The following is a 20,117-nucleotide window of genomic DNA, read 5'->3' as shown; positions in this document are numbered from 1 at the left end:
CCATCTTCTGAATCCCAGTGCGCGTACCTGTTTACTGTCTCCTGAGAATACAAGTTATTTTGAAAGCGTAGATCAGCATTTAAGCTGGTGAGTTCATAAGATTTTAGTGATGTAAGTGAGTAGTAAGAAAGTTGTAGAAAGTTATAGTAAGTTGTAGTAAGTTCAGTTTAGAAAAGTTTGTCTGTTCCTCCAGGAAATCCTATATTTCCTGCTTTGATGAAAGATAAGTAAAAATGACTCTACAGCCCTTTCTATGAGTAATAAATGGATACAAGTTATATAAAACTCAAAGTAAACAAAAAATCGGTTGTGTGTATCTGCCCTAAGCCCACAACCAAACAAGGAACAGGGAATGAGGCGGAAAGACACACATCCCATTGTTTGTTAGATCAACGTTGTATATACCCCGACGTATTCCCTTGGTACTCAAAGAATTAACTGTAATAGTTCCTTTATATTTGATGAAAACATTCCTTAAGAAAACCCTTATTTCCTTTAGTAAAAATGGTAACCACAGTAGTTCCTTCTATAATCACTTAGCTTATACTAGCTATATATAATCTAATATCGAATAGATAGTTAATTGTGTGAACCTGACCTAAGCCCACAACCAAACAAGCAACAGAGAATGAGGCGGAAAGCACACATCCAACTACCTATCGGATATTAATTATATATAACATTGATGTACAAACTAAGGTATTATATAATTAACCACCTAAGGTCATTTAAGTTATACTGGTTTAATAAAATGGATTAAACCCTTTACTGGTAAGTTTCTAGTTTTGAATACCAAAAGTTCTTTATTTGAAAAGTATGATTTGTACTAGAAAACAGTGTATTGAATTAGTGTCCTATGACCTGGCCCATACCTATTACTCCTTATGATTACTTGGTGTATACGGAAACATATATATATATATATATATATATATATATATATATATATATATATATATATATATATATATATATATATATATATATATCTAAGATCGGATAGATAGTAGGCTAGGTGAATCTGCTCTAAGCCCACAACCAAACAAGGAAGAGGAAATGAAGCGGAAAGCACACATCCTACTACCTGTTGGAACCGATTAATATATATCCCTGAATGCATACACTAAGGAATCATAAATTTAGCATTATAGCCCCCCTTTCTACTGAATGTACTAGACTCGACTGTTCTGTGTGTGTCGATTGTAAAATGTAAGTTTTCCCTAGTTTATAACTATCTTGACTCGAAAATAGTTTGCATTAACTTTCAAGTGGAACTGTCACAAAATGAAAGTAATAGGAAAATATAAGTACTCAGTTGTCTTATGAATTGACATCCTGCAGTACTAATTACCTTTAACTTATTAGTTTAATTAAGGTAAAATGTGATATTATTATAACCATACTTGATTTGACTAGGATAACACGACGTTCGAGACGTCCAAAAAGATATGAAATTCGTCACCCGTAGACCTGCAGGTCCCACTATAGCTAGCAGCAAGGTGTGGGATGGTCAATCCCGTATAGATCTATACACAAATTCACGTTGTCCCTCCAGGAGACTCTAGTACAAAATGTGACACAGCAGTGTATGTCGCGCCATGAAGTAGTTTCTCACATTAAAGTTATAGTATCTTAGTAAGTTCGTTATGTTATAGTATCTTAGTATCCTCTCGTTATAGTATCTTAGTATTCTCTTGTTATAGTATCTTAGTATTTTCTAGTATCTAGTATGAACTGAAACCCTAAACTATACCCCTTATAGTTTACTAGTATTTTACTTGAACTGTTGCTAAAAAGACTCATTTTTCTACTAAGTTATGCTTGTACTTTAAAAACGGAGTTTTGTTAAACTATAAAGTAACATAACTTTAAAAGAGTTTTTGAAATGTTTTGACCACTTATAAATAACATAAGCAATCTTTTGAAAGATGTTTATAAGAAATAATTAAACAATTATCATTGTGTTCAACTTGTATTCCCCCGATTAAAAGCATTTAAAATAGTTTAAAATATTGATTATAGGGGTATGAACTCACCTTATGTGGGTGATTCAAACGAACATGCACATAAGGATGAGAAGTTCCTCGAATGAAGTCCCGAGACTCAACGAGTCCTAAATGACATATAATGGCATATATTGGCCTAAATTTAGTGTTTAGAAGCAACCAAATGCAAAGAAACACCTTTAGGGACTAGGAAACACTTTGCCAAGTGTTGGAATCACATGTGATTCATCTAAGGGGAGCGTACGACCACTTTGAGGAGTGTGCGGACATGGGTGTGCGGCCAGGGAGTGTACGGCCGCACACTCATGGTAATGAGTTCACAAAAGTGTTTTATACTGATAGGTACGCTTGTGGGACTAATGCTCATCAAGTGTTGAAGCTAGAAATGCATTTTGAAGGCCCTTTAGGGGTGTTTTGAGGGGTGTACGGCCACACCTGGGTGTGTGGCTGCACACACCTTATGTTCGTGAGCTCTGGGCATTTTTAAGGTGTTAAACTAGGGTTCTTAAAAATTACTAAGGATAAGGAAACAGTACTTACGATCTGGAGGCTCAAGAAGGTTCAAAATCACCAGAACAAGTGTGTGTTCTTGGTGTTCTTGGTGAAATGGATGAAGATTTCAAGATCTAGCCAAAAGATGATTTCCAATGGATGAAATCAAAGGATGTTACTAGGTTAAGAGGATTAACAACAAATCAAGGGAAGAACACTTACAATCTTGAAGATCTAGCATGAAAATAGGATGATAGTTGAGAGAGAATGATTTCTTGGCTTAGGAGTGTGAAAAGAGATAAATGAAGGCTAAGTCCCACATATATACACGAGAGTGTGCTGCCGGGAGGGGGGTGTGCGGCCGTACACTCCTCATGTTGGAGTGTTTGGCCATTTTGGGAAGTGGTGAACTTGTGCTACTCATTTCTAAAACCTAACTTCGAAGATACAGTGATTAGAACACTCAATTTGCCTCTAAATAATGCTAGTAGATAGCAAAAACGAGTCTGACACTCAGTTGAGTTGACTGGATGAGCTTTACAAGGCAAAAAATTTCAGGTTGTCACAGCTTGCCAATAGGGCTTGAGTGACCTTGAACTTTTCAAGAACTTGTGGGTTAAGGAGAATAATTGGAGGAGGTGAAGGACGAGAAGTATGATTTCCATGAACCAACCACGGGACATCATCTTCATTAGGAAAGCTTGTTCCTAGGGATTTGGGAAGATCATAGTTGTCTGAACATGACATCTAGAATGGAAGATATTCAAGTTAGTTGATTTAGGTCCTTAATATAACACCCAATATGAAATATTAAGGCTAGGACCCAACACAATACTTTTATAACTTGGAAGATGGATGTCGTAATCCAAGCTATAAAATATTTGAAGGTAGGCGAATGACAATTCACCAATTTCCACCATGAAAAACGAAATAGGTATTAGGTTTTATTTGGTTTGAAACTCCTAGATCTTTGAGATTCATTGAACTATTCAATGGCATGCTTAAATCTCGAATATGCCCTCTCAAGTTTGTGACTGGGATGCCGAGGATCACAAACAAGGTGTGAATAACCATGCAAATATACTTGGTACTCTTAATTTTTATCACCTAATCGATGTGCTGGTTAACCACACGCGCTCCACCGATCTACGATAAACCTTAAGCCACCCTTTTCCAAACTTGTTAAATCCAAGTTAGAGTGCCGGTTAACCACACACGCTCCACTAACAACTTGAGAAAAGTGCAAAGTGTAATTTCATGGGTTAGCACCAAATTCACATTTTCCTAAGTAACTAAGATGGGGAATTTATAAGTGTTTAGTTACTTAGTATTTATCATTATACTTTTAATCAAGGGAGAATTAGAGTCCTCTCAAACCCATTCGGCTAACGACCCTCCACCAGTCTAGGAAGCGTTGGGTGAGAGTGGACACCCATTAAACTGCCATTTTATAGGCAGTAACCTTATACCCCCCTTATAGACCGGCTTCGTGAATGAGGCCTACTAACGGTATGACTGACTTTGTTCTTATACATATATATAACTATTAACTATTAATATTATAATAGTATAAGGGTTGAATTTTAACTTTTAAAACTCTAAGGGCTTAACTTGGAATAAAGTATTCATGGGGAAACTTTACAAATTCCAAAACTTGAGGGTAAGTTTTGAACAATTCAAAAACTTTTCAATTCCATAAATTATGTGTTTAAAGTAGTTTTAATGAAAAACTCTTCAAGTTCCATAACTTGAGGACAAGTTATGGAAGACTTTAAAGCATTTAAAAATGAGATTCTTCATTTTCATAACTTATGGAAATCTTATGAGTTTTAAAAAAAATCATAAATGTGACTTTTCATATAACTTGTGGACAAGTTACAAAAACACATTTTATGAATAACTTTTAGATCAATTTGGATCGAAAACACATTATCACATAACTTTTCTATTAATCTAACCTAACTCATAAGAACAAGATAATTCAAATCATCAATCTTCAAGAAATTAGCATGAACATATAAACTAATACAAATCTTGAAATTATGACAATTATATTTGAAATTGGATTAGCATGAACATTCCCACATCAAAAACAGGTTTATAAGTTCAAAAACAGCTTAGGGTAATGTTCCTAGTCCAATTCCAGCCAAAAAAACTCGAAGATATGCTGTCAGGGGGTACAACCCATCGAGTGCATGAACCAACTCGACGAGTTGGATGATTTTACACATGGACTCTTAATGGACTCGGCGAGTCAGCTGTCCAGCCATCAAAAAATTTGATTTTTCAGCCCTTTTTCAGCAATTTGCATCAAGTATAATTGAAAACAAGCCTTGGATCTGATACCATTGAAGGGGTTTTAGTATACTACAACATCCTATGGTGCACATACAACCCTAAATACCTTGGATCTATGTTTTCACTAATTATACTTGCAAATGGTTTCCAAGGCATTAAACCTATAACTAGCATGCATTCTCATATACCAAATAATATACTAGTTAGAGTAACATACCTTTTGTTTTGTAGCTTGATTCCATAGAGCTTAAGAGCCGAGTGCCTCAAGTGTGGCACCTCAAATGGTTCACAAAACACCAACAACAACTTGGAATAACTTGAGAGAAAAGTCCTTATGCTCAAATCGGCTAGCCCTCTCATATGAAACCCTTAGGGTCGATTTCTTGAGCCATGGGTCCTTATATATTGTGGCTATTAGGGTTACACTATGTAACTCTTGTCTTTCCATATTCTTCATGCTCCATGGGTTAAAACCTTCATGGAATATCCATGCGTTACTCCATGGGTTTAGCCCAACTTGAAGAACTATGGATCATAAGCCCACATATATAAGAATGAATGATTCACACAATCAATCACCATATATTTAATTAGTGTCTTTTGATCACAGAGTTAATTCCAAATTAATTCTTGAACAATAATAATTAAATAATATGATTTCATATTAATATATTAGAACTTATAATATATTAATAAACCATATATATCCTTTTCTCACAAAAGTCTATCCAAATCGTTCCAATGCCATGCAACCCAAATAAACCATGCCAAGTCGGGGCGAATACATACCAATAATAGTTATAGGCTTAGACATCTAATCCAACAGATATATCACGTAAAGTTACTAGCTTTATGTCCTTGCATGGGTTATTTAGCTCAAGAGGCCGATAAAGATGGTTCACAAGTTCCATGGGACTCCCATGGCCATAAAGTTGGCACCTTTATGCCATGGAGTCCCCCAAAGGCTCCAAATCTTAAGTCATGACTCCAATACATGTTTGCATCCATGAATGGTTCCAAAACAAGCTACTAAAAGCCCTAAACTCCTCCATGAAGAGATCTACCAAGTGACTAGTCAAGGTATAGACGTTATACCTCAATATGGATGCCTTAACAGAGAAACCCCTGGATCTAAAGCTTCTTCCTTCAACCAAGCACCTCCAAATTCAACTCCTTCAAGGAAATACCGAAGACTCACTCTCTTTTCACTCTCACACACACACACACAAACTCACACACACACACACACTCAAAAGGCTCTAGATCACGAATTAGGGTTTTGCAGTCCTACACGTCGAGTTGGGGATCCCCAACTCATCGAGTAGGTTTCTTAACCCGCGTCCAAATTCACATTTCTACTCGATGATCTTGGGGCCTCCACATCGTGGAGTCCCTTTGCAAAAATGAGAATTCTTATTTAAAATATGTACCAGGAACCGGGCATTACAACTCTCCCCCACTTATCTTGGACTTCGTCCTCGAAGTCTGCCGCAATCACCTATCCCCAAAAATGACTCACGCTATAAGCCCGCGTCTCCCTAGATCTGTCATGAACCAACTGACGTTTCATACGAGCACTGACACTTGCCATCCTGAGGGTCCACCCATCACCCCGCGCAATCAATGGCCTTCCCGAGGCTACCGATACTTCTATCCAGGATATATCACCCGACCTTCAACCCTTGAAAGCTACTTCTACCTTCTGAGACCTAAAACTTATCGTAACCTTGCTTCACGATGGCTCGCCCGTGCTGAAACGACATGAAAAAACTATCCGTTAATTCCCTAAAATGCTAGCAAAACAATCACGACCCTTCCAACTCTGTTCATATATCATCCTATTCTGGACTACTAAAACCATTCTTAGAGTAATTCTTAAAACTTACGATGGAGAATGACTCCTCGATCTCTCATGTAAAACCAATCCTACTTTCCCTGGAGTCCGAACCCTAAGGTCTCAGTGGTCTGATGGATCAACTAAATCTGAACATGATACAACGGCGATGGTTGGACGTGGTGAAGGATTACGACTGTGAGATCCTCAACTACCCGGGGAAGGCCAATGTTGTGGCCGATGCACTTAGCCGCAAGGTCTCAGTGACTCCGCTTTTGGAGCAAATCCAGGAGGCCCAACAGGAGGCTATGAAGGAGGAACACCAGAAGAGTGAGTGTATCGTGGGTCAGATTTCCTCCTTCGACTATGATAGTCATGGGTTATTGACACTCCATCGTAGAGTGTGATTTCCATATCATGGAGGTGTGCACCAGGTTCTGATGGAGGAAGCACACAAATCCAGGTTTTCTATCCATCCTGGGGCGACGAAGATGTATAGAGATATTCGTCCTAATTACTGGTGGCCCTGCATGAAGTGGGATGTAGCCTGGTACGTTGAGAGGTGCTTGATATGCAGTAATGTCAAGGCCGAACACCAGAGACCTCACAGAAAGACGTAGTCGTTGGTTATCCCTGTGTGGAAATTGGAGGACATTACTATAGATTTCATCATGAACCTTCCCTGGACCGCACGGGGAGTGGATTCGATTTGGGTCATCGTGGATCGGTTGACCGAGAGCTCCCATTTTATTCCCATTCAGGAGATCATTTCCGCCAATAAGCTGGCCGACTTCTACATCAGAGAGGTAGTAGCTCGTCACAGGGTGTCAGTTTCCGTGATTTCCGACCGAGACTTAAGGTTCACTTCCAGATTCTAGAATAAATTTGATGACGAGTTTGGTACTCGTCTGCACTTTAGCACAGCTTTTCACCCGCAGACGGATGGTCAGAGTGAGCGGAACATCCAGACCTTGGAGGATATGCTGCGGGCATGCGTTTTAGACTTCGGTGGTAGCTGGGATACCTACCTTCCCTTGGCAGAGTTTTCCTACAATAATAGCTACCAAGCCAACATCGACCGTCCTCCCTTCAAGATGCTATATGGGAGGAAGTGCAGAACCCCGATATGTTGGGGTGAGGTTGGACATAGGGTCATGGGGAGTACCGAAGTGGTACTCAAGATGACAGAGAAGATCCAACAGGTTCGAAGTAGACTCCAAACGGCCAAGAGTCAGCAGAAGAGCTACGCCGAAAGATGTCGATCGGACCTGGAGTTTCAGGTATGAGATATGGTCCTCCTGAAGGTGTCACCTTGGAAATTTGTCATCCAGTTCATGAAGCGGGGCAAGTTGGGCCCCAGGTACATTGGTACGTTCAGGGTATTGGCCCGGGTGGGTTGGGTTGCGTGTCGAATGGATCTACCAGCCGAGCTTAGTCAGATCCACAACACCTTTCATGTCTCCCAACTGCATAAGTTTTTGGTAGTTAACTCCGCAGTGGTGCCCTTAGAGATTATTCAGGTGGATGACAGCATGAATTACACCAAGCGACCAGTCGCCATCCTCGATAGGAAGACGAAGGATCTGAGGAACAAGAAGGTGGAGTTGGTGAAGGTAAAGTGACATCGCTGCAAGGGCTCAGAATGGACATGAGAACTAGAGGATGAGATGAGGGAGCACTACCCGAGCTATTTCCAGGCGCACCAGACTTCGAGGACAAAGTCTGAAATAAGGAGGGAGATTTGTAATGCCCGGTTCATGGTATGTATTTAAAGTTATAATTTATTCATTTTTTATTAGAAACTCAACGAGTTGGAGGCCCAAATTCGTCGAGTAGAGATGGATTTGGGACGCGGATTTTGAAGTCAATTCGACGAGTTGAGAGTCTCAACTCGACGAGTAGGGCTAGCATAATGAAACCCTAATTTTCAGGGTTTTGCACCCTATTTGAAGGACTTAAACCCATCCCTCATCCTCCCATCAGCCTCCCTGAAACCCTAAATCACATTGTGAGCTCTTTGGTGAGAAACTTGAAGTTTGGAGTGGATTTGTGTGTGTTTTTGTGCTTGGCGAAGGAGTTGGAAGAACTATAGGTCATCAAATTGGAGGAGGAGCATTAGATCTGGGATTTTGTCCATATTTGGCAGCATTCTGAGGTAAAAGGTCCTCACCTTGGTGATTCATAGCTTAAATCTCTTTTAGTTTTGCTTTATGGGTCTTTTGGACCCCATTGTGGGAATCATGATATCCTTCATAGATCATATGCTAAGTATTCCCATTTCCAGTGTTATTTGGCCCTTAGAATCATAAAAAGGGTCTTAAAGTCGTCCTTGTCCAAGAAAAGGCCATGCCCATGGAAGTAGGTTGCTATATCTCGAGTTTGGGTCTATTTGAGGCATGCAAAGCCATTAAGTTGTCAACTTTATAGAAATGGATTATGGAAACAATATGGATTTGTATTATGGAACCTTAGATTTGAGGAAAGGACAGAATAGACTATGAATTCAAGGGACTCGGTGAGTTCATATAGGAACTCGATGAGTTTGGTTGAACATTTCCGAATATGTCCATGGAACTCGGCGAGTCGACAAGGGAACTCGAAGAGGTGTATTAGGAAGTCTCGTTTCTATTAAGAAAGTGGAACTCAGCGAGTTGGAGGAAAACTCGACGAGTTACATCGCGATTTCAGGACTTATTATTTATCGAACTCGACGAGTTGATGGACCAACTCGGCGAGTTGAGTCAACCCAGAATATTGACTTTGACCAGAATGTTGACTTTGACTTGGACTTTGACCAAGGTTGACCCTCAAGGGGTTATGAGTATAATAAGGAAATTAAAAGGAATTTTCTATGTATAGGTGTTTGAGTCGGGTGATATTTGGAGCCGGAGTTTTTGCAGTTACTTCCAGTTATCGAGGTGAGTCGCCTTCCAGTAGAAGTGGGTCTAAAGAACCAATGTCGGCCCACTAGTAGAAGATTATAGTAGATGATTGTCTTTGTGATAATTGTCTGGTATGCCACTATCTGTTATGCTTTATTTGCTAGTATGCTATGATATTATGTGATAGTGGTAAGATGGGTAGGACAGACCCCGTTACCGGTTGAAAGAGACCGAAGGGGTAGGCCAGCACCCTGATATGCTAGGCAGTTTGTGACTTATGTGTTTATGTACTAGAACGATATATGGTAGTAGTAGGTGGTGAAATAGTCCTCGTTACCGTTAGAAAGGACCGAAGGGGTAGGCCAGCACCCTGATATGCTAGGCAGTAATTGGTTGAAAGAGACTGAAGGGGTAGGCCAGCACCCTGATATGCTAGGCAATTAATGGTTGAAAGAGACCGAAGGGGCAGGCCAGCACTCAGATATGCTAGGAAATATGTGTATTGTATGGTATGTGGTATGATGGGGGAACTCACTAAGATTTGTGCTTACGATTTACAATTTTGGTTTCACGTACTTCCTCTTCGAAGGGAAAGGATCCGGCATGATCGTAGCGCATCACACTACAATTTCCGCACATGAGATTCTTGGGAGTTATACTCTCATGTTGTTTTATCATGACATGATTTGATTATTGATACATTGGTTTTGGAAATGAGTTGTTTTATGATGTTTTCAGACAAATGGTTTTATAATTATTAAACTAAAAATGAAATTTTTGGTCTTGAATTTTGGGATGTTTCAGTTGTTGATCTGGATAAGAATACTTGTAGTTGTAGAGTGTGGAAAATTAATGGGTATGGATGTGTGCATTCAGTTGCTATTATCTCATATTTAAAAAGAGATGTTGGCACTTATATGGATCCTATATACTATACTGACTTTTACAATAACACTTATCAATAAAAAAATACATAGGATGAATGGTAGCAATATGTGGCCACCTACTGACTTCATACCACCTCTCCCACCATTGAAGAGAAGAATGTGAGGTAGATCTAAAGTAAAAAGAAGAAGAGATGTATCTAAAAGTATGGCAAGACACGCTGTATCTATGGTAGGGAACAAATATTATGTAGTGTGTGCAAACAAGTAGAACATAACAAGGTAACTTCTCCTGAATTTGAAAGACCTCATGTTGGAAATCCCATAGAACTAAAGGTTAAGAAAAAAACAAAAGTCAGGGCAGAGTGTAATGCCCGTGTTTCTAGGCTAGGCATTAATATTGACGTGATAGTCTAGGTTAACCTTTGTGACTCATTTTGGAGAAATGAAAAGGAATTATGTGAATATTATGTGTTTTATGTGTTTTATGCTTAATTATTAGGGTTGAATTAATTAAGAATAAAAATGAGCGTCGAAAATAAATATTAGATAAAGCCAATATCTCTTAAGAAAGTTGTAGTGGTCGTGACAAGGATTACGGATATATAAAGAATGCCGAAATCCGAGTTATAACGAAGAAGTTAAGACCTGTCGAAGTTTCACGACAAAACCGGCACGGTGCTTAATGTCGTAAAAAGTGAGTTTTTGATAAACTACTTTTTAGCCTTAGTAATCTAAACGAAAATTTTAGTTTCAGCTTAGCAGTAGACAGCTAAAAACTCGAATTTTTGATTGAGTGATTTTTAGCCGACACAACCTAAACGAGAATCCAAGGTCTCCTAAATAGTAGCACAAAGGTAAAAAGTCTGACGAAAACGGACGTCGGATGAAGAAGTTATGAATTTTTAACGGATTTCCTGTCCCGGTCTGTTAAAAATAATAATATAAAAATTAAAGTCAAAATTAGCCGACAAAGTCTAAACGGAAATTGTAGAGCGTAATTTTACCTACGCGTGCATATAAAGAACGTCAAAAACGGAGCCCGTATGCGAAAGTTATGGATTTTAAAAGTTTTGGCGCGAAAAACAAGAAAAATCCCCAAAACCGAGGAATTTCGCATAGGTGGACTTCGGCCACGTGTCCTCGCTTAGATCATGCCACGTGTCCGAAATTGGCTGAGTCATCCGAAGTCGTGGAAGCATCCGAGGAGTGACGCGTGTGCAGCCGAGAGTCCGACGCGTGCCAGGTGACTCCTCCATCCGAAGCTGCCTTACCTCGCACCGACGCGTGTCGCACCAGCTTTCCGATCCTCGCAGGTGCCACGAACCCCCCACCTCGGATCAGACCGCGGTCCAATCAGCGATCAGCACCGAGGCCCTCGCATGCGCAGACCACGTGACCTCCTCTTCGGATCTGCTGACGCGTGGCTTCCTCTCAGCCCTTGGATCAGGAGCCTCGCACCTATAAATAGGAGGGTGCGAGACCTCCCGGGTATATTTTGGAAAATTGTCACTTTTAGCCCCAAAACCCATATTTCTTTCATTTTATCATCCCCCGAAGCCCCGGTATCAATTATAACCCCCGGAATACACCACGAAGTGCCCGAGAAGCCCGGAAAATTTATCTTTTCGGTTTCGAAGCCCGACCTTCGCAGAGCCCGGGTTCTCAATAAAACTCCCGGTTTTATTAGAAACGATCGTTTTAGGAAACGAATTGCTTCCCGATTTTCATTAAATCAGGTGAGTGTGTAGTTACTTTCACCTTACACATAGATATGAAGTATTTTATATAAAATACGTGCTGTGTGAATATTTATTGTTTGTTTATTTGAGTTGGATGTTGAAGGAGTGATTTATACATGTTTTAAATAATTTAAACTGTATATGTATTTTTATCTACAAAAATGTTGGGTAAAACATGGGTAGATGAAATAGTGGGTGTGTGATGAAAGGTGAGTTGGATAAATGAGGGTGAGTGGTGAAAGGAGATCATAAGTTGAGGGTGAGTGGTGAAAGGAGATCATAAGTTGAGGGTGAGTGGTGAAAGGAGATCATAAGTTGAGGGCGAGTGGTGAAAGGAGATCATTAGTTGAGGGTGAGTGGTGAAATATGAGATAAGCCCTTACCCAAACGGTGACCCCCGTCATTCAGCAGAGTAGGGATGACAACCATGGACTATTCTAGACGGACTGTGGAACACTAGCAGGCTTGCAACCTGTAGGTGTGTGAACTATACGTTCATCAGGCGTACTCTAAAAACCCATTGACATGTATGACAGTGGTGAATACTGTCAATAAATAAGAGCTATGAATTTAGCCCCTGTTGTATAAACTCTGGCGATTCCTTAGGGTAAATCCTAGGATGAATCCTTAGGAAGGAGTGATAGTTGAATCTTAGGGTAAATCCTTAATAAATAAATAGGTAATTTGGTTGATTGATTGTTGTTTAAGTATAATAAATTTATTTATTGTGGGTTGAAAACCCTATATGCTCACCAGGCTTCCAATCCTGACCCACTCAGCTTTTTATGATTACAGGTAGTGGACCCCGAGCATAGTCGGATGATGATGATGAGTGATTTTGGATTATACGCCAGTAGTTATAAATAACAGTTGTAAGGCTTATAATGTCTTGTTTATGCTTTTGATCTGTATCGGAACATGACATCCCGAGGTTTTGATATAAAAAGGAAATTATATATTTCTTAAAGAAAGGTTTTGACAAACTTTTATCATGTCTTATTTTGGGGACCAATTCCGCAACATCTTTTAAAAAGATTTCTCTGATTTTATTTTAAAAAACATAAATTAAATCGGTCTTTTCTGGCCGAGAAATTAGGGGATGTCACAGTTGGTATCAGAGCATTAGTTTAAGCGAACTAAGAAATTGTAGGATCTCTAGACTTAAACTTAGAATGCTAAGTGATGATTGTGAGAGGAGTATCTACCATAATTTAGACACGAGCACTAGTTTATTTAGGAAAGATGCCTAAAATGCTTTTACGTGCTAATGCTATATGTTTTCCATATATGCCATTATTTGTTCGGATTTATGGTCTGTTGCCGACTGGATCTAGAAACCTTATGTGCGTAGGATTCTAAACGTATGACTACGATATTAGAACTAACATATAAAAGTTTCGGAGTAATAACGAAGATTTAACGCCTATCGAAAATAAAGATCTAAATTCACCTACGATTGGTGTATAGATCGAAATGGCGAGTACTCAAAGTGGATTCGGAAACGATAATCCACAGCCTGAGCCAATCACGATGGCTGGGGTGCAGGCAATGGTGCGTACGATGTTGGATTAACAGATGGAAGAAACAAAACGTTTACTTCAACAAAGTAAGGATGAACTTACTGTGCCAGTACGTCAGGCATCTGTTCTTGAGGCAACTATTAGGGTTGCTAAGTCTATTGAAGAAATGATCAATGACAGGACCGCCAACAAGATTGAAGTTGGCAAGAAGAGGAAATTTGAGGGGTCTTTAAGGCCCAACAAGAGCAACACATTCTCAAACTCTGGCAGAAGAGGAGGTAAAGGAAAATGGTACGAGAAGTGCAAAAAGAAGCACTTCGGGAAATGTAGCGAAGAGGTGACCTGCTACAAATGTGGAAAGACTGGGCATTATGCCAATCAGTGTACGATTCCCAAGAGGGTGTGTTACGTATGTAAGGAAGAAGGCCATATTTCTAAGGACTGTCTGAAGAAAAATGAAGTAACAAGGCCAAGTGCACCGCCAACGCCAAGGGAATTTCAAAATATCCTTGACGAAGCAATTAATAATGCTAGGAAGTAGAAGTAAAGACTTGATACCCGAAGATCAAGTTACGAAGTAGTAATGTGGATAGTAACAAGTGGTTTACCCTATTAGAGGCATAGTATAGGGTAAACTTGAACTTTTGTGTAATCGTTTCAAGGAAATAATATAAACCCTGGTTTTTTCATCTGAGGAATGGAATGGTTGGTGTAATTCTTGAAGTTGTCCCAATCATCTGGAATTTCCATCACCAACCAAGTTGAAGTAGAATTGATGATTTAAGATACGCATAGAAGAAATCCTAGTAGAGTCTAGGAAAATTTTATGATTAATTGGACACATTCGTATGTGTTAAACTGTTTTGTGATTTTAGGACTTGGGGACTGCGAATCAGTACTTGGGACGAGTATGAGTAGGTGTGAATAGTAGTAGAGATCTATACTATTGGAAGCACAGGACTCACACTTGGATCAGGGAAAGTCACAAGGTTACCAAGGAACTAGTAATTGATTCCGTCTTATTCTAGTCTGTTGTTACCATCGTTTTGGTAATGACTAAGAAGATGATTGTTATTCCGACCTTAGGGGTCATATCGAATCGAGTCCGACTAAGATGAGTTTATTATGTGGTTCAGAGAACCAAGTTCGATGTAGCATTTGACTTAAGCCAGAAGATTGAAGTGAAAGATGATCAAAGCGATCAATAGAAGTATCGCACTCATTGTTAAAGAAGTTGGTAGTTAGAAATGATACATGTTGAACTGTGATTGTATCACATTAGAACATGAAGGAAGGTATATTTTGCTCCGAAATTTGTCCCTAGGAGATCTGAGTCTAAGTAGTGTAGTATACAATGAGAGATCATTAGAACATGACCCATCGGTCTGTTACAATAAATGAAGGAAAGTACTTATTCCAAGAAGAAGAAGGAGTCCTCAATAAGGATTTATTTTGTAACTCGAAGGTTACGATTGAAAGTCCTATGGAGATCTGAAGCTTTTTAGGATTAGCTGGATATTATCGATGATTTATCCAAGGCTTTTCTTCGATCGCGACTCCATTGACAGCTTTGACCCACAAAGGATCTGTCTATACTTGGAATAAGAAGCATAGGAAGCTTTGAGAAGTTAAAGAAGAGGTTGTGTGAAGCACTGATTCTTTCGTTACCTGAAGGAGTTAATGACTTCACAGTTTATAGTGATGCCTCTGGAGTTGGGTTAGGTTGTGTTCTGACCCAAAGGGATAAAGTGATAGCGTATGCATCGTGGCAATTGAAAGGGCATGAAAAGAACTACCCCACTCATGATCTGGAGTTCGCAGCGGTAGTATACGCCTTAAAGATATGGAGAAGGAATTGAACATGAAGCAACGGCGCTGGCTAGAATTACTCAAGGACTACGACTGTGAGATACTTTACCACCCCGGTAAAGCAAATGTTGTTGCTAATGCTCTCAGTCGGAAGGTAAATCTTGAAAAGAAAAGGCCAAGAGCGTTGATAATTGAAGTTGTCTTGACAATTGTGGAAAGTATAAAGAAAGCTCAAGAAGAAGCTTTAGAGAAAAATGACCGAAAGGAGGAACGTTTGGGAAAAACGTTGGTGTTTGATACAAACGGTCAAGGAGTGAAGGTATTCAAAGATAGGATTTGGGTATCTAAGGCGGGAGGAGTAAGAGATCTACTGATGGAAGAAGCTCACAAAACCATGTACTTGATTCATCCCGGCAGTACGAAAATGTATAGGGATCTAAAACCCTATTACTGGTGGCCGACGATGAAGCTCGATGTTGCAAAGTATGTGGCCGAGTGTGTAACTTGTGCTAGGGTTAAGGCACAACATCAGAAACTGTATGGGAGTTTAGAACCTTTGCCTATACCCATGGGCAAATGGGAAGACATCACTATGGATTTTGTGACTAAACTGCCCAGAACAAGGAACGGTCACGACATGATTTAGGTGGTCGTTGATCGCTTCACTAAGAGTACGCATTTCATAGCCGCTAACGAGAAACGGTCTATGGATAAACTTGCGAATTCTTACATGAAGGAAAATATAAGGCTACACGGTGTTCCGTTAACGATTGTATCCGATCGTGACAGCCGTTTTACCTCAAGGTTTTGGAAGAGTCTACAAGAGGAATTGGGTACCAAGTTGTGTTTGAATACAGCTTACCATCCACAAACTGATGGTTAGAGCGAATAAACGATTCAAACGTTGAAGGATATGCTGAGAGCATGTACCCTGGAATTCCAAGGTAACTGGGATGAACATTTACCTTTAGTAGAATTTTTCTAGGGTAATAGTTTCCACTCAAGAAACAAGATGGCACCTTATCACTCTTTGTATGGGGAAAAGTGTTGAATGCCGTCATGTTGGCTGGAAGCTGAGGAAAAGTAGTTTATGGGACTTGAAATAGTCCATTAGACTGCTGAAAAGTTGAAAGTGATTAGGGAAAGGATGTTAGCTGCTCAAAAGAGCTATGCTGACAAGAAAAGACAACCGATATCATTCGAAGTTGGAGATTCGGTTTTACTTAAAGTCTCGTCGTGGAAGGGACTTATAAGATTTGGTAGAAGGGAAAGTTGAGTCCAAGGTTTATTGGACCATTTAAAAAGTTCTTCAGAGGATCGGGAATCAAGCTTACAAGCTAGAATTACCGGAAGAACTAGAGGGTATTAATAATACCTTTCATGTGTGTTATTTGAGAAAGTTCACGTGAGGTGTGCCCGACATAATTTCCATTTCTGAATTAAGGTTGGATGAGAGCAAGAGGTTAACTGGAGAACCTGAGGCAATCGTTGACCGTAAGACTAAGAAGTTGTAACACAAGATGATCGATTTAGTTCTTGTGCGTTGGAAACATATAAATGGGCCAAATCCCACATGGGAAACGGAGAGTGACATGGTGAGTCGCTACCCGTGGTTGTTTGACGATGTGTGATTCCGGGGACGGAATCATCCTAAGGAGGAGAGAATTGTAATGCCCGTGTTTCTAGGCTAGGCATTAATATTGACGTGATAGTCTAGGTTAACCTTTGTGACTCATTTTGGAGAAATGAAAAGGAATTATGTGAATATTATGTGTTTTATGTGTTTTATGCTTAATTATTAGGGTTTAATTAATTAAGAATAAAAATGAGCGTCGAAAATAAATATTAGATAAAGCCGATATCTCTTAAGAAAGTTGTATTGGTCGTGACAAGGATTACGGATATACAAAGAATGCCGAAATCCGAGTTATAACGAAGAAGTTATGACCTGTCGAAGTTTCACGACAAAACCGGCACGGTGCTGAATGTCGTAAAAAGTGAGTTTTTGATAAACTACTTTTTAGCCTTAGTAATCTAAACGAAACTTGTAGTGTTCGTTAAACCTATAGTATGTATAAAAAGAACGTCCAAATCTGACTTCGTATGAGGAAGTTATGATTTTTCGAAGTTTCAGCTTAGCAGTAGACAGCTAAAAACTCGAATTTTAGATCGAGTGATTTTTAGCCGATACAACCTAAACGAGAATCGAAGGTCTCGCAAATAGTAGCACAACGGTAAAAAGTATGACGAAAACGGACGTCAGATGAAGAAGTTATGAATTTTTAACGGATTTCCTGTCCCAGTCTGTTAAAAATAATAATATAAAAATTAAATTCAAAATTAGCCGACGAAGTCTAAACGGAAGTTGTAGAGCGTAATTTTACCTATGTATGCATATAAAGAACGTCAAAAACAGAGCTCGTATGCGAATGTTATGGATTTTAGAAGTTTTGTCGCGAAAAACGAGAAAAATCCCCAAAACCGAGGAATTTCGCATAGGTGGACTTCGGCCACGTGTCCTCGCTTAGATCGTGCCACGTGTCCGAAATTGGCTGAGTCATCCGAAGTCGTGGAAGCATCCGAGGAGTGACGCGTGTGCAACCGAGAGTCCGACGCGTGCCAGGTGACTCCTCCATCCGAAGCCGCCTTACCTCGCACCGACGCGTGTCGCACCAGCTGTCCGAGTCTCGCAGGTGCCACAAACCCCCCCACCTCGGACCAGACCGCGGTCCAATCAGCGATCAACACTGAGGCCCTCGCATGCGCAGACCACGTGACCTCCACTTCGGATCTGCTGACGCGTGGCTTCCTCTCAGCCCTTGGATCAGGAGCCTCGCACCTATAAATAGGAGGGTGCGAGACCTCCCGGGTATATTTTGGAAAATTGTCACTTTTATCCCCTAAACCCATATTTCTTTCATTTTATCATCCCCCGAAGCCCCGATATCAATTATAACCCCCGGAATACGCCACGAAGTGCCCGAGAAGCCCGAAAAATTTATCTTTTCGGTTTCGAAGCCCGACCTTCGCAGAGCCCGGGTTCTCAATAAAACTTTCGGTTTTATTAGAAACGATCGTTTTAAGAAACGAATTACTTCCCGATTTTCATTAAATCAGGTGAGTGTGTAGTTACTTTCACCTTACACATAGATATGAAGTATTTTATATAAAATACGTGCTGTGTGAATATTTATTGTTTGTTTATTTGAGTTGGATGTTGAAGGAGTGATTTATACATGTTTTAAATAATTTAAACTGTATATATATTTTTATCTACAAAAATGTTGGGTAAAACATGGGTAGATGAAATAGTGGGTGTGTGATGAAAGGTGAGTTGGATAAATGAGATGATCAGTGATATAGATCATAAGTTGAGGGTGAGTGGTGAAAGGAGATCATAAGTTGAGGGTGAGTGGTGAAAGGAGATCATAAGTTGAGGGTGAGTGGTGAAAGGAGATCATTAGTTGAGGGTGAGTGGTAAAATATGAGATAAGCCCTTACCCAAACGATGACCCCCGTCATTCAGCAGAGTAGGGATGACAACCATGGACTATTCTAGACGGTCTGTGGAACACTAGCAGGCTTGCAACCTGTAGGTCTGTGAACTATACGTTCATCAGGCGTACTCTAAAAACCCATTGACATGTATGAAAGGGGTGAATACTGTCAATAATACTGTCAATAAATAAGAGCTATGAATTTAGCCCCTGTTGTATAAACCCTGGCGATGGTGTGACCTTGTGCCTATTCCTTAGGATGAATCCTTAGGAAGGAGTGATAGTTGAATCTTAGGGTAAACCCTTAAGAAATAAATAAGATAATGGGGTTGGGGTAATTTGGTTGATTGATTGTTGTTTAAGTATAATAAATTTATTTATTGTGGGTTGAAAACCCTATATGCTCACCAGGCTTCCAAGCCTGACCCACTCAGCTTTTTATGATTACAGGTAGTGGACCCCGAGCATAGTCGGATGATGATGATGAGTGATTTTGGATTATAGGCTAGTAGTTATAAATAACTGTTGTAAGGCTTATAATGTCTTGTTTATGCTTTTGATCTGTATCGGAACATGACATCCCGAGGTTTTGATATAAAAAGAAAATTATATATTTCTTAAAGAAAGGTTTTGAAAAACTTTTATCATGTCTTGTTTTGGGGACCAATTCCGCAACATCTTTTAAAAAGATTTCTCTGATTTTATTTTAAAAAGAATAAATTAAATCGGTCTTTTCTGGCCGAGAAATTAGGGATGTCACACAGAGGGTGAGGTTGGTGAATGAAGTAATAGAGAAAAAGCAGTTGGTGACGCAGAAAATGGCGCAAAAGTAGTTGGTGAAGGAAATACAGGAATGCAAGTGAAAAAAGAGAAAGATGGTAAAGGTAAAAGAGAAAAATCTTACTGAATTATCAAGATGAAAGTTACTAATAGGTTTAAGGGAAATGATAGGAAAGGAGATGATAGTGCAACCCCAATGGACATTTAGTAGGATATGTCAAGATGAATATTTGTTCTGTAATAGTTAGGATGTTTTCATGTTACTTTGTGTGTTTTGAGGAACATTTGTAATGGTTGTTTGTTTGAGAAATATTTTTATTGTTTGTTTCATTTAAGAAACATTTTTACTGCTTTGGTAGTTTCATTTAATGAA

Source organism: Lactuca virosa, chromosome 8 (assembly GCF_052849685.1).
Source record: "Lactuca virosa cultivar CGN04683 chromosome 8, Lactuca_virosa_CGN04683_v6, whole genome shotgun sequence".
Classification (NCBI taxonomy): Eukaryota; Viridiplantae; Streptophyta; class Magnoliopsida; order Asterales; family Asteraceae; genus Lactuca; species Lactuca virosa.
This window is presented reverse-complemented; position numbering follows the sequence as displayed.